General features: G+C 38.3%; 1 long non-coding RNA gene across 1 annotated transcript in view; it reads right to left on the bottom strand.

The window, feature by feature from the left end:
* Positions 1 to 1466: 1466 nt before the first annotated feature.
* The window catches only part of LOC128777697 (uncharacterized), a 58441-nt gene continuing 48141 nt past the window's right edge, over positions 1467 to 11766 (bottom strand). The window contains exon 3 of the long non-coding RNA XR_008422996.1: positions 1467 to 1943. This is a non-coding gene — a long non-coding RNA (uncharacterized LOC128777697). The remainder of the gene's footprint in view (positions 1944 to 11766) is intronic.

Here is an 11766-nt window from a genome sequence, read left to right as displayed (position 1 = left end):
CACACAACGTGAACTTTGTATTCCTGCGTAGAAACTATTTTCAACTAGAAAGATACCCTTTTATCTCCTAAATTATGTGTGTAGCCCTTGAAATATAGCATGACAACACAGGATGTCAGCGAACCAGTGTTTTCTTTAAATAATGGCGTCTCTCCTGGAAATAAGTCATGGAGCTTTCCGAGGGAAAAAATTGCATATTTTTGGCCTGTAATACCTTTTTTCATTTGATCAATTTTATAAAGATTTATTGGAAGAAAAAAGGTAAAACTCTAAAATAACAAAAAAATGCAAATCTCTGACTTTTCATTTCTTTCTAGATTGGATTAATTCCAGCCAACCTCACAATACACTCCTCCAGGTCATACACAGATGTTTACAGTAATCTGAATGCACCCAATGGATCACTCACACTCATATCACACAAGTAAATAATCATATGGTGCTTAATACATGCTAGGCACTGCTCTAAATCCTTTACACATAGTATTTTATTCTCACAATAACCATTTACAGTAGGTATCATTATTATCCCTATTTTATGGTTGAAAAAAAAATGGGTCCAGAATGGTATAGAACTTACCCAAAGTCACACAGCTAACAAATAAAAAATTCAAACTGAGGGAGTCTAGTTCCAGAATCCATCCTCCTTACCTTAAATTATGCTTTTAAATTTGATGTTATCTTTATTTGGAAGACTTTTTTACCCTCAAATGCCTGGCTAAATCCTTCATCATTTAAAACTTAGCTCTGACCTTCACTACCTAGGGAAGTTGTTCTTAATTCTTTCTTACCCTCAGCTTTCCATTCTTCACAAGACTAGGCAAGACTAGGTGTCAATCCTCTGTGCCCCAGGCAGCCTGAGATTGACCTTGGTTGTTGGCCTTCTCCACTAGACTTTGAAATGCTGTACACTGGTAGTACTTAACTCATTTCCATATCCATGTGTATATGTATGTATGTCATCTATGAATAGCTCACAGCAGGTGTTAAGTAAATATTTGTTGCATTAGTACAATAAATAGAAGGAGAATGTGTATGTGCAGAGATGAGAGTTACATTTTATTCACTAGTTGGTGAGTGATCTTTGAAATTTGGTTAAAATCATTTTCAGTATTTTTGAATGGGTGTAGCTCCGAACTTTACCACATACAAAAACCAAATGAAGAATTCTGTTGACATGCAGGTGTTTCTCAGAGAAAAAAGAGACTATTTTTAAGCTATTTTACAATGTTTTCAACCTTAATCCACAAAGTGTCAAATTTCTATGTCTTTTTCTCTAAAAGGACAACTATTCCTGAGATCTAAAGAATATTTTCTTTAGTTTTTACAGAGAGAAAGAAAATCAAAAAAACAAAAGCAGATGTTTGTGACTATATTATATTTAAGGAAAGGCTCTAGGAGACAAGTTTTTCAAATACTGAGCGATTCAAATCTAAACAACCTTAAAAGAATTCTGGTTCCAAGCATGAACTAAGAAATATCCTTTATGTGGGCTCTGATGACAGAAGTCAAGGCAATGATTTTAGACAACATGACATTAAGTCAATAGCTTGTTTTGAAAACCATGTTGATGTGAATGACTTCTTTATAGCAAGTGGGGGATCCAGAGTGAGTTGCTATAAAAGAGGTTGCTCTATGCGTGGCTGCCCCTTCAGAGTCCTTTTCAGAAGTTTCTTCCCCTTAGCCCCCTACTGAAAGTGAGAAACTCACAGCATTGTCCAGCAGTCCCAAGCTAGAGGATTCTTCCTGTTTTCATTATGCATGTACCTCTACAAAGAGCAGAGGCTTCAGAGCTAAAGCTGTTAAAACCTGAGTTGGAATCCCAGCTGGGTGGTCTCCAGGAAGTCACTTCTTCCTGACTTCTTTCTCTTCTGCTCCTCTTCTTCTTCCTCTTCCATCTCTTCCTCATTCTTCAACAATCTGTTAAGCCTTAATTAATTTTTCTGTAAAGTGAGAATCATAACAGGCATCTCCTAAGGTTGTTAAAAGGATAAGAAACAATAAAAGTCTATAAAGTGCCTGGCATGGTACAAAATGCACACAGAAGCAAATAGTCCCTGTTGCAATTATTATCCACCACGCATTATCTGGGGTAATAAAGGCAAGGTAGTCAATATAGTAAGAATTGTTAGTTTTGTTCTATGATGGATGAATGTGGTCTGGACTATTATTCCTGTAGGAGCCAGTGAGATGGATCTGAAAGAAAACCCACTTGTAAAGCATCAGGTAACAGTGGGGCAAGCTTCACGTGATAAAAAACAAACAAACAAACAAACAAACAAACAAAAACAGGGAAACCCAAACCTACACACAATTGCATTAAGAGAACATCCTTTTCTACTGCAGGTTAGTCTCAAGAGTTTTATATCCACTGCAATGGAGTACTTTTTCCTCTTTACTGGATTTAAAATATTTACACCTTACCTAGGCATGATAAAACTTTGTCAAATGATAAGCAGTGTGTAGAAGAGCTGGATGACAAGGAAGGAAGGAGGTCATCTGATTTTCATTTTAATCATTTAAATTCCATCATCCAATTTCTGGTCAGAACGAAATAGGTCTATCTACCCCTTTCCTTTTTTCTCCATCCCTTTTCCAGATTTCTCTTTACCATGATTGAGCTTGAAAAATCACCGTAGCAACTCTGAACGTGAGGAAAGTTTTTGAATGGATTAGGTAACCTGATAAATACTATCATTTCATAGCATAGACAGAAGTCATTAGCCTATCATGCTTGATCCTATGCCTCCTATCCCTTTTTTCCCTGTGATGGGTAACTATCCTTTCTTAGGCCTCAGCTCACTACCTGTGCTTTGGGTCCCATGCCCTTGAACCTCTTCAAGATTCAATACAATTTCCCCAATCAACTGTACCCTTCTCTTGACATAAAACATGATTCAATAACTTCCATATTAAGGAGGAAAGGAAGAAAGAGAGGGAGGGAAGCTGGCAGGGATGGAGGGAAGGAAGGTTTAGGAACAATTTTAGGAAGAGTATTCTTGTAAAGCTGGATAAAAATAACACTTCTGAAAGACCTAAAAAGTGTACATTGCAGATATCTGATGGAAGAATGTTTCAGGTAGTGAGAATAGCAGCATTAGCCAAGGCACTGAGATACAAGTACGGCTGAAATTTCACATTGCTCACTGGAGATAGAACAGAATAAGAGAGGGAGAGTAAATGATAAGAGGTAGGGAGAGCTTTGAAGGCTAATGTGAACTTTTGCTTTTACTGAGTTAAACAGGGAGCCAGTAGAGGATACTGATAGAAGAATGGCTTGATTTCACTCACCATTTAAGGGATCATTCTAGCGACAGTGCTGGGAATGGGCTAAAGGGAGTAAAGACAACAACAGAAAGACAAAATAGTAACTTAGCGACTTAGGTAAGAAATGGATAGTATAGTAACATAGGTAAGAAATGTTGGTGGCTTGACTGAGGTAAACATGATAGTGAGTGATTAAATCCTAATAAGTGAATGAATGCATATATGTTGGAGGTAGAGATGGCAGGATTTAATGATGGATTAAAATATGAGATTTAATGGAAAGAAAAGAGAAAAAATAGGCTTCAATGTGTTTGGCTTGAACAACTTGAAAAAAAAATTCCATTTGCTGAAGGGAAAACTGGGAGAGAATTTGTTGGCGATGAAGAGAAGATCAGTAATTCATTCCTAACTTGTTAGTTTGAGATGCATATTAGGCCATGAGGAAGAACTATCTAGAGACAGTTACACCCATGAAACTGTTCTTCAGGAATGAGTTCTAGGGTGAAGATATAAACTGAGTCATAAACATATTGATAGTATTTAAAGTCATGAAACTGGATGAAATAACCAACAGATTAGTACAGATAGAGAACAGAAGGCCAGAGAGTAAGCCAAATGCAATTGAATACTTAAAAGGTGGTACGATAAAGAACTAAGATGAGAAGCAGTGTTCCATGAGTTTGAAGAAAAATTAGGAGAAGAAAGTGCCCACTGAAAAGAGTATTTCAGGGATGAGGAATGATTATTTTTGTCAAGTGCTGTTGCTGCATCTGGTAAGATAAGTCTTAAAATTGGTCATTGAATTTCACTACATGGAGGTCATTGGTGACCTTGATAAGACCAATGTCAGCAGAGTTTGGGGGGGAACAAAGTCTGGCTGGAGGGAATTGAAGAGAGAAATCGAAGATAAATTTTTTGCAGATGTTTCCCTGTAAAGGGTAAGAGGAGAAATAAACAGGTGGTAGAGAATATGAGATCAAAAGAGTCATGTGTCTTTTTAAGAAAGGAAAAATTACTGCTGGAAATAATAAAGTAAAGAGAAATTCACGATGCAAGAAAAGGAGAAAAGAGGATTTTATCTGTATCACTGGGTAGACAAGAATGAGTTAGGGTAAGCCACACCTCTAAACATTTGAGGGATCAGTTCTGAATACCATACTTCTTTGGAGACCTGAACAAACTTAAAAGATAGCAGGGGGACCTAGATCTTTCCTCCCTCCATTAGGAGTGCATAAAAGCAGTTTAGGAGGAGTAGATAAAGAGAGACCACCAAGAGATGGAAGAAAGAGTTCTGAATTAAAATACACAAATGGTCTTGAGATAAACTAAAATAACCGCTTCATGTTTATGTTTTTAGGATTTTTTAAGTTTAAAATATTTCTCAGTGCTCTCCTTTTTCTTTAAAGCCCACACCCTTTTTGGTAGTGCAATAACAATCCAGGGAGGAATTAAAGAATTTTAAATGTGTTTGTTCTTCTAAAGTCACATGTAGCTCTCTACATTATTTTGTTTAGTCTTCTCAGCACCTTTTTGAGGCAGCTATTTTGAGTCTTGTTTTTTGCCACACAGTGGTTCAATAACCTCCTCAACTATATAATGTAGTAAGTATTAAAACCTTGGTCTGCAGCAGTCTTTGTCCTGTGTTTTGACTGTATGCTACACCAAGAACCCTAAGTTGAAAATAATGGAATGTGGGCCCCACCTAAATAAGGGAAACAACTATTGATGAAACAAAATCCTTTAAGAGTGCAATAGGGGCACCTGGGTGGCTCAGTCGGTTGAGTGTCCAACTTCGGCTCAGGTCATGATCTCACAGTTTGTGAATTCAAGCCCCGTGTCGGGCTCTGTGTTGACAGCTCAGAGCCTGAATCTTGCTTTGGATTCTGTGTCTCCCTCTCTCTCTCTGCTCCTCCCTTACTCACAGTCTGTCTGTATCTCCCTCTCTCAAAAATAAATAAACATTTTAAAAATTAAAAAAAAAGAGTGTGATAGTTCAAGAGCAGTACTGTTTAGACAACCTAAGAGTTGCCATATTGAAAGTATGTGCTTGCTAGCCAAAAACAAAACACAAAACACAAAACAACAACAACAACAACAACTTGGCCTTAATTCAGCATTCTGGGCACAACCCTAGCCATGTTCCTGACCCTATTCCAATTTCAGACCTTCAATATCTACTGATCTTTCTGCACTCTTCCCACTCCAGACTCTATACAGGCTTGGTCTCTGGTTACTAAATCACAGCTCCCTGCCTGCTATGTTGAGGACTCTTTGGCTAATCAAAGAGCTCTGGTTCCTTTATGCTTGCATAAGTTTAAGCTTATCCTACTGAATACTAATAGATATATTGCTAGGGGACCTACTACGTGTTGGGCATAATAATAAGTTATTTTAATTTATACTGAAACCTTTACAGTCATCTAGCCAGATAAGCATCACCACCCTCAAATTATAGATGAGAAATTGAGTAATTTGCCCAAAATGTAGAACAGTAAGGAATCACAATTAGTTTTGACATTAATTTTTTTTATTTATTTGTTTTGAGAGAGACAGAGACAGTGCACGTGGGGGAGGGGTAAAGAGAGGGAGAGAGAGAGAATCCCAAGCAGGCTGTGCACTACCAGCACAGAGCCCGATGTGGGGCTCGAACCCATGAAGCATGAGATCATGACCTGAACCAAAACCAAGAATCGGATGCTTAACCAACTGAGCCATCAAGGTGCGCCTGACATTAAAGTTTTAACCACACTAACCTGACTTTCTGCATAATTAGTTTATATACAACCTACTTATAAGCTTTACTCTTAATGATTTAAAACTAATGCATGCCTAGCTGACTTAAGTTAGTTGCAGCCCGACTGGGGAGGCTCCCTGTGAATCTGAGTCATGTCCCGATGTTGCACCTGCCAGTTCTGTCTTTTGTGGGATTTACGCTATGGAAAAGGAATATAATAGTCCTCCAAGAACTTCAGGGCAATGACTTAACTGTTTGGATGGAGCAAAGGAAGAGGGGATTAAGTCCTTCAAATGAGAAGAATGTGGGTTTATGGAGCAGCTTCATAGCTTAAAGGTAAAGTACTCTGGCTGCAGAAGCAGCATATTTGCCTAAATCCACCTTCAACACCTATAACTCACTGTGCCTCAGTTTCCTCATCTACACGAAAAGGATGATATTAATGTGTGGCACCTAAAAATGTATAAGGATTAAATAAGTTAATATTATATAAAGTATTTAAAACTCTACTTGGTGCATACATAGGGCTGTATTATTATTATTTATTGCTATTAAATATTTTCACGCTTTTAGCTTCCAGTTTGTGCTGCACACTACTACCCATCTCCCCAAAATTTTGATGATCTCAGAACTAATAATGGTCTTTTTTTTTCTGGCACTGTGGCAAGAGATGGCTTCCTGGTCAGGATAATCCTCAGTTGAATCAAATGCCACACGTTCCATTTCTCTGGAGAGACAATTGCATAGTAGCACCGCCACTTGGAAGAAAAAGAAATTGATCTTCTAATATTGTCCCATTTCCAATAAAAATCTTTCTTCAGCTGTTTCTGCATTTGTAGCAGTTACACACGTACTGTGCTGTTGCTTAGTCAGATTTTTACATTCAGGCTTAATTGCTTAACTATTCCAGGATCCCTGCTCATCAGTCTTTTAATCATGGTATTATATCTCTCCTGACTGCTTCCCAATTTGTCTCCGCTGTTTTGAAAATGAGATGTCTATGCGCAAACGGGATTCTGAAAGTGGAATTTCTCCATCATTACAGGGGGAAGCTACCATCTTCCTGCTCCATAGCCTGATGGCTCTATATCTGCATTTCCAAATAACACTGGCCTTTTCAGACTCAATACCACATGTCTAACTGATTGCAATGTCATTTCATAAACTGTCCACCGTCCTGTTACAAAGTTCTTTGACAATATCACTTTCTGCATTCGATTTTTCTTCTCAACTGTCTACATGGCAAATGTGCAAGTTTGCTTTTTCTCCACGTGGAATTTCATTTTGTCATTTTCTGCTCCTACTTGAAATGACATGTGATAGAGAAAGTAATAAGTTGTTCTTAATACTTTAGTAGGTTACCTCCCTGCATCAGGGTAAGCTTTCCAGAGGTCAGAAGAAATAGTTTTTGAGAATATTTTTTTCTTTTTTTTTTCCTATGTGTGGAAAAAAAATTGGTGCCATGTTTTATAAAGTGACCTGGCTTTTTAAAATGCGTGCAGCAAATCTGGTCCAATTATACAAGTTGGGGGCTTGTGCCATTTACTCACCAGTTTGTTTTACCAGGTACACAGTTTGATAAGTATCCACAGGGTGACTGGTGGATTTTGTACGAGAGAAAGAACTTGCCTTGGATAACTATGGACATCTTGTTACATCCCATTCCCAAATCTGTCAACCATTTAATGACAGCCAGAACACAAAACAATATTTTACTTGTTCATAAGCAACAAGATCCATGAGCGAAAATAACTATTTTTCTAAGTGTCTACGTGGCAAGGAGGCAAGCTAGAGCATATAGCTCATGCTCTTGGGAAATCATCATAAAATGGTGTACTGTGTTCATTTTCCTAATCAGCCTAATAAGTAAGATGCTCTGTGCATGGTTGTTATACTGCAGCATTCTTCTGAAAAACAAAAACAAAACTTAGTAAAAGTCAAACCCTGATTGATTTGCCTCTCTTAATATAATCCAAATGTTTCAAGAGAACACTTTCGATGTGAATCAGATTTAATTCCCATGATCTGAAAACCAATATCCTGTCAACTGGAGATTTTTTTTTAATGATTTTGGTTCATCACAGGTTAAAATCATTTTTTTTTTGGCCAAGTTGCAGCAACTATTCTACTATTTCTTTCATTGAACAGAACAAAAACATTATCAGGCTGGAAATTGACTATGGGACACAGTTTCACTTGCCATAAAATGTGATTTTTTTGTCAAATAAACAATGTGGTTGTCCTTCTGCCTTGGCCAGACTGGTAGTATGGAGCAGGCTTAGCCTTTTCTAGGAGCCCTACATGCCTTTGTTAGTCCTTCCTATGTCCCTGATCTCTTAACTGTGGAGTGTGGCGGGGCACAGTCCTTGGCCCTTTTCTCTATCCTCACTTACTAACCTTGGTGATTTCTTGTTGTCTAGTGACTTTAGATATTATTTATATATTCTTAAATTTATAAAAACACCTTTAATCTCTCCCTGCACTCTGACTTCTATGTACAGGGTGGTACTTGACATCTCCATTGAGACTGATAACAGGCATTTTTTTTTTAAGTTCATTTATTTATTTTTGAGAGAGAGAAAATGTGAGTGAGGGAGGGACAGAGAGAGGGAGAGAGAGAGAATCCCAAGCAGGCTCCATACTATCAGTGTGGAGCCTATTGTGGGGCATGAACCCACGAACTGTGAGATCATGACCTGAGCCGAAGTTGGACACTTAACCAACTGAGCCACGCAGGCACCTCACTGATAATAAGCATCTTAAATGTAATATGCCCACAGTGAGCTCCGGATCCCCTTCCTTAAACTCATTCTATGCAGTCTTCCACATCTCAGTTAATGGCAGTGGGAACTCCATCCTTCCAGTTGCTTATACCAAATGCTTAGAATCATTTCTCTCACATCTTACATAAACCAGTCCATTAGTATATGCTACTGGCTGTGTATCCCACTGGCTGTCTGTTCTCAATGTATCTAGAAGCCTACCACCTATCACCACCTTCTCTCCTGTGACCATGCTCCAAGACACCATCATCTCTCTCCAGGAATATTGTAAGAACCTTCTCACTGGTCTCCCTGCATCTTCCCTTGCCCTGCTTCAGTCTGTTTTCAAATCAGCATCCAGAATACCACTTTTATCAGATTTCTCCTCTGCTTCAGACTCTTCAATGTCCCATGTGATTTTGACATCAAGGGAGCTCTCTTCTTAGGTGTCTGCTCTCCGGGTGTTTTCCGGGTATTTCCTCAAATATACCTGTTAAGTGAGGCCTACACCAACTACTCCTGAAAATTGCAAACCCTTGTACACTCCCTACCCACTTCCAGGATTAATTTTTCTCCATAACATTTGCCAGTATATAAAATACCATCGACCTTAATTATTTGCTTTGTTTATCATCTCTCTTACTCCAAAGAGTTGAGTCAGTTGAGCATCTGACTTTGGCTCAGGTCATGATCTCACAGTTTGTGGGTTTGAGTCCCAGGTCGGGCTCTGTGCTGACAGCTCAGAGCCTGGAGCCTGCTTCAGATTCTGTGTCTCCCTCTCTCTCTGCCCCTCCCCCGTTTGCATTCTCTCTCTTTCTCTCAAAAAAATAAAAATAAAAAACATTGAAAATAAAATCTCATGTGTATAAGAATTATAATTAATGGGACCTTTATGTACATAAGAAAATATGAGGAGAAATGATTTTTTTTACCCCTTTCTGGGGTAACTTAAGTTATGGACTACAAATTGCAGGAAGTGTTTCTCTCTGCCTTTTGCAAGCATTAAAATAACTTCCTTAGCTAATGATGTACGATACACTTCTGATTATGCATTGCATCGTAAACATTAGTGTATCTAAAACATTATTTATAATCCAGCAGTTCTGTGTATATCAGTGTCAAATAGTAAAGGAAGAATAGAAGCTTCTGGTATTCCCACTGCCTCTACTGCTCCTGGCACAGAATAATCACTCGATAAATATTGGTTGAAAAAATAAAAGAATGAATAAATACAGAAATTCAAATACTTAGCAGTTTAAACAAAAATCTCCAAACATCAGGGTTAATCCAAATGTTGCTGAGCTGAAGTGCATGTTCATCTATTCACTCACAGACAGACCTGGACAACATGGCGCCCTCTACAATCAGTGTTTCACTTACGAGTGCTTGATTGTCCTAGTCGTCCATGCCCAATGATTGCTGTTTGGCCAGAGTGAGGATTTCAGCTTATGGAATCAATTACACAATTTCATACCTGCCTTCAAATTAGTATTGACTTTTTTTTTTGAAATCCCTCTTTTATGGAGGCATAATTGACATGTAACATTATATTTGTTATTTCAAATGTACACCACCATGATTTGATACTGTTATATATTATGAAATGTTTCCCACCATAAGTCTAGGCTCCGTGCTTAGGTATAATTTTTTCCTTGTGGTGAGAATTTTTAATATCTACTCTCCTGGCAACTTTCAAATAGACAATGCAGTATTGTTGACTACAGTCACCATGCTGTATATTACACCCCCAAGACTTATTTATTTTAGAACCAGAAGTTTGTACCTTTTGACCCACTTCACCCATTTCCCCAATCCTTCAACCACCTGCCTCTGGCAACTACCATTCTGTCCTCTGAATCTATGAGTTTGGTTTTATTTTCTGAAGTCTTCAGTCTTGAAGAATTTCTTGTGTTTTGACCCAAAGGGTTTAGTCGCCCTTTGCCCAATTTACCAATGTCATCTTTTCCTCTAATGATTCATTTCACTCTTTCTATTGCCCATCATCTCCCTCAATAAAAGGAATCAAATCACTTGCCTAGAACCACGTGAGCGTAAGACTGACAGCCTGAGGCTTTTGCATGAGCCTAGCCCCATGATAACTCCTTGACAACCAGTACAAACCACACCTTGTAGGGTCAGCTTCTGGTCTTTCTCACATACTTTCTCCTCCACCTAGAATGCGATTTCTCAATCTAGTTTCTACACAGCTAGTAATGTCCATATTTACAAGCATGTCTCTAATTGTTCATCTATTTGACACACTGCAGATGTTTTATGATGTTAGTCATTTATTTTTTCATATGATTTGGGGTTCTTTTATTTAGGGGCTCTATCCTATATCAGTTGTGCCTTATAGTATTAATCATGGTCCACTATGAAACAGTCATTCAAATGTTGATTAACTGATCAATTCTTGGCAATCTTGTGTCTTTCTTGATGTCAGTTCTTTACAACATTGACCAGTCAGTGATTTCATTCCTGGCACTTATGCAGGGCACTGTGCTTATAGGCTCAATTACTGTAATCTGCACTTCTATTTCTAGACCATTCAAGATGGCTTTTGGCTACAAGTATTAGAAAATGCAGAGAATAGTCGTTTACATATTTTTTTGCTCCATTTAAGAAAAAGTCTGAAAATGGTGGAAGTTGGAGTTAACTCACTAACTCAGCGATAACAAGGCCAGCATTAAAAAAAAAATCTTGATCTTTCTGTAACAGATATAAAATGGCTACTAAAGCTATGGGCATCAAGTGCACGTTCAAGGGAAGAAGAAAGACAAAAAGGGAAGGGTGAAGCCAGTAATTCGGTCCTTTTTAAAAAGAAGCCAAAGCTTCCCTTTTTTATTATTTATTTTCGACAGAGACAGAGCATGAGTGGGGGAGGGGCAGAGAGAGAGAGGGAGACACACAATCAGAAGCAGGCTTCAGGCTCTGAGCTGTCAGCACAGAACCCGACCTCAAAGACCATGAGATCATGACCTGAGCCAAAGTCAGAAGCCCAAC

Source organism: Panthera pardus, unplaced genomic scaffold (assembly GCF_024362965.1).
Source record: "Panthera pardus isolate Hobbes unplaced genomic scaffold, ASM2436296v1 HiC_scaffold_17, whole genome shotgun sequence".
Lineage (NCBI taxonomy): Eukaryota > Metazoa > Chordata > Mammalia > Carnivora > Felidae > Panthera > Panthera pardus.
The sequence above is the reverse complement of the archived record's forward strand: the minus strand, read 5'-3'. Positions and strand labels throughout refer to the sequence as shown.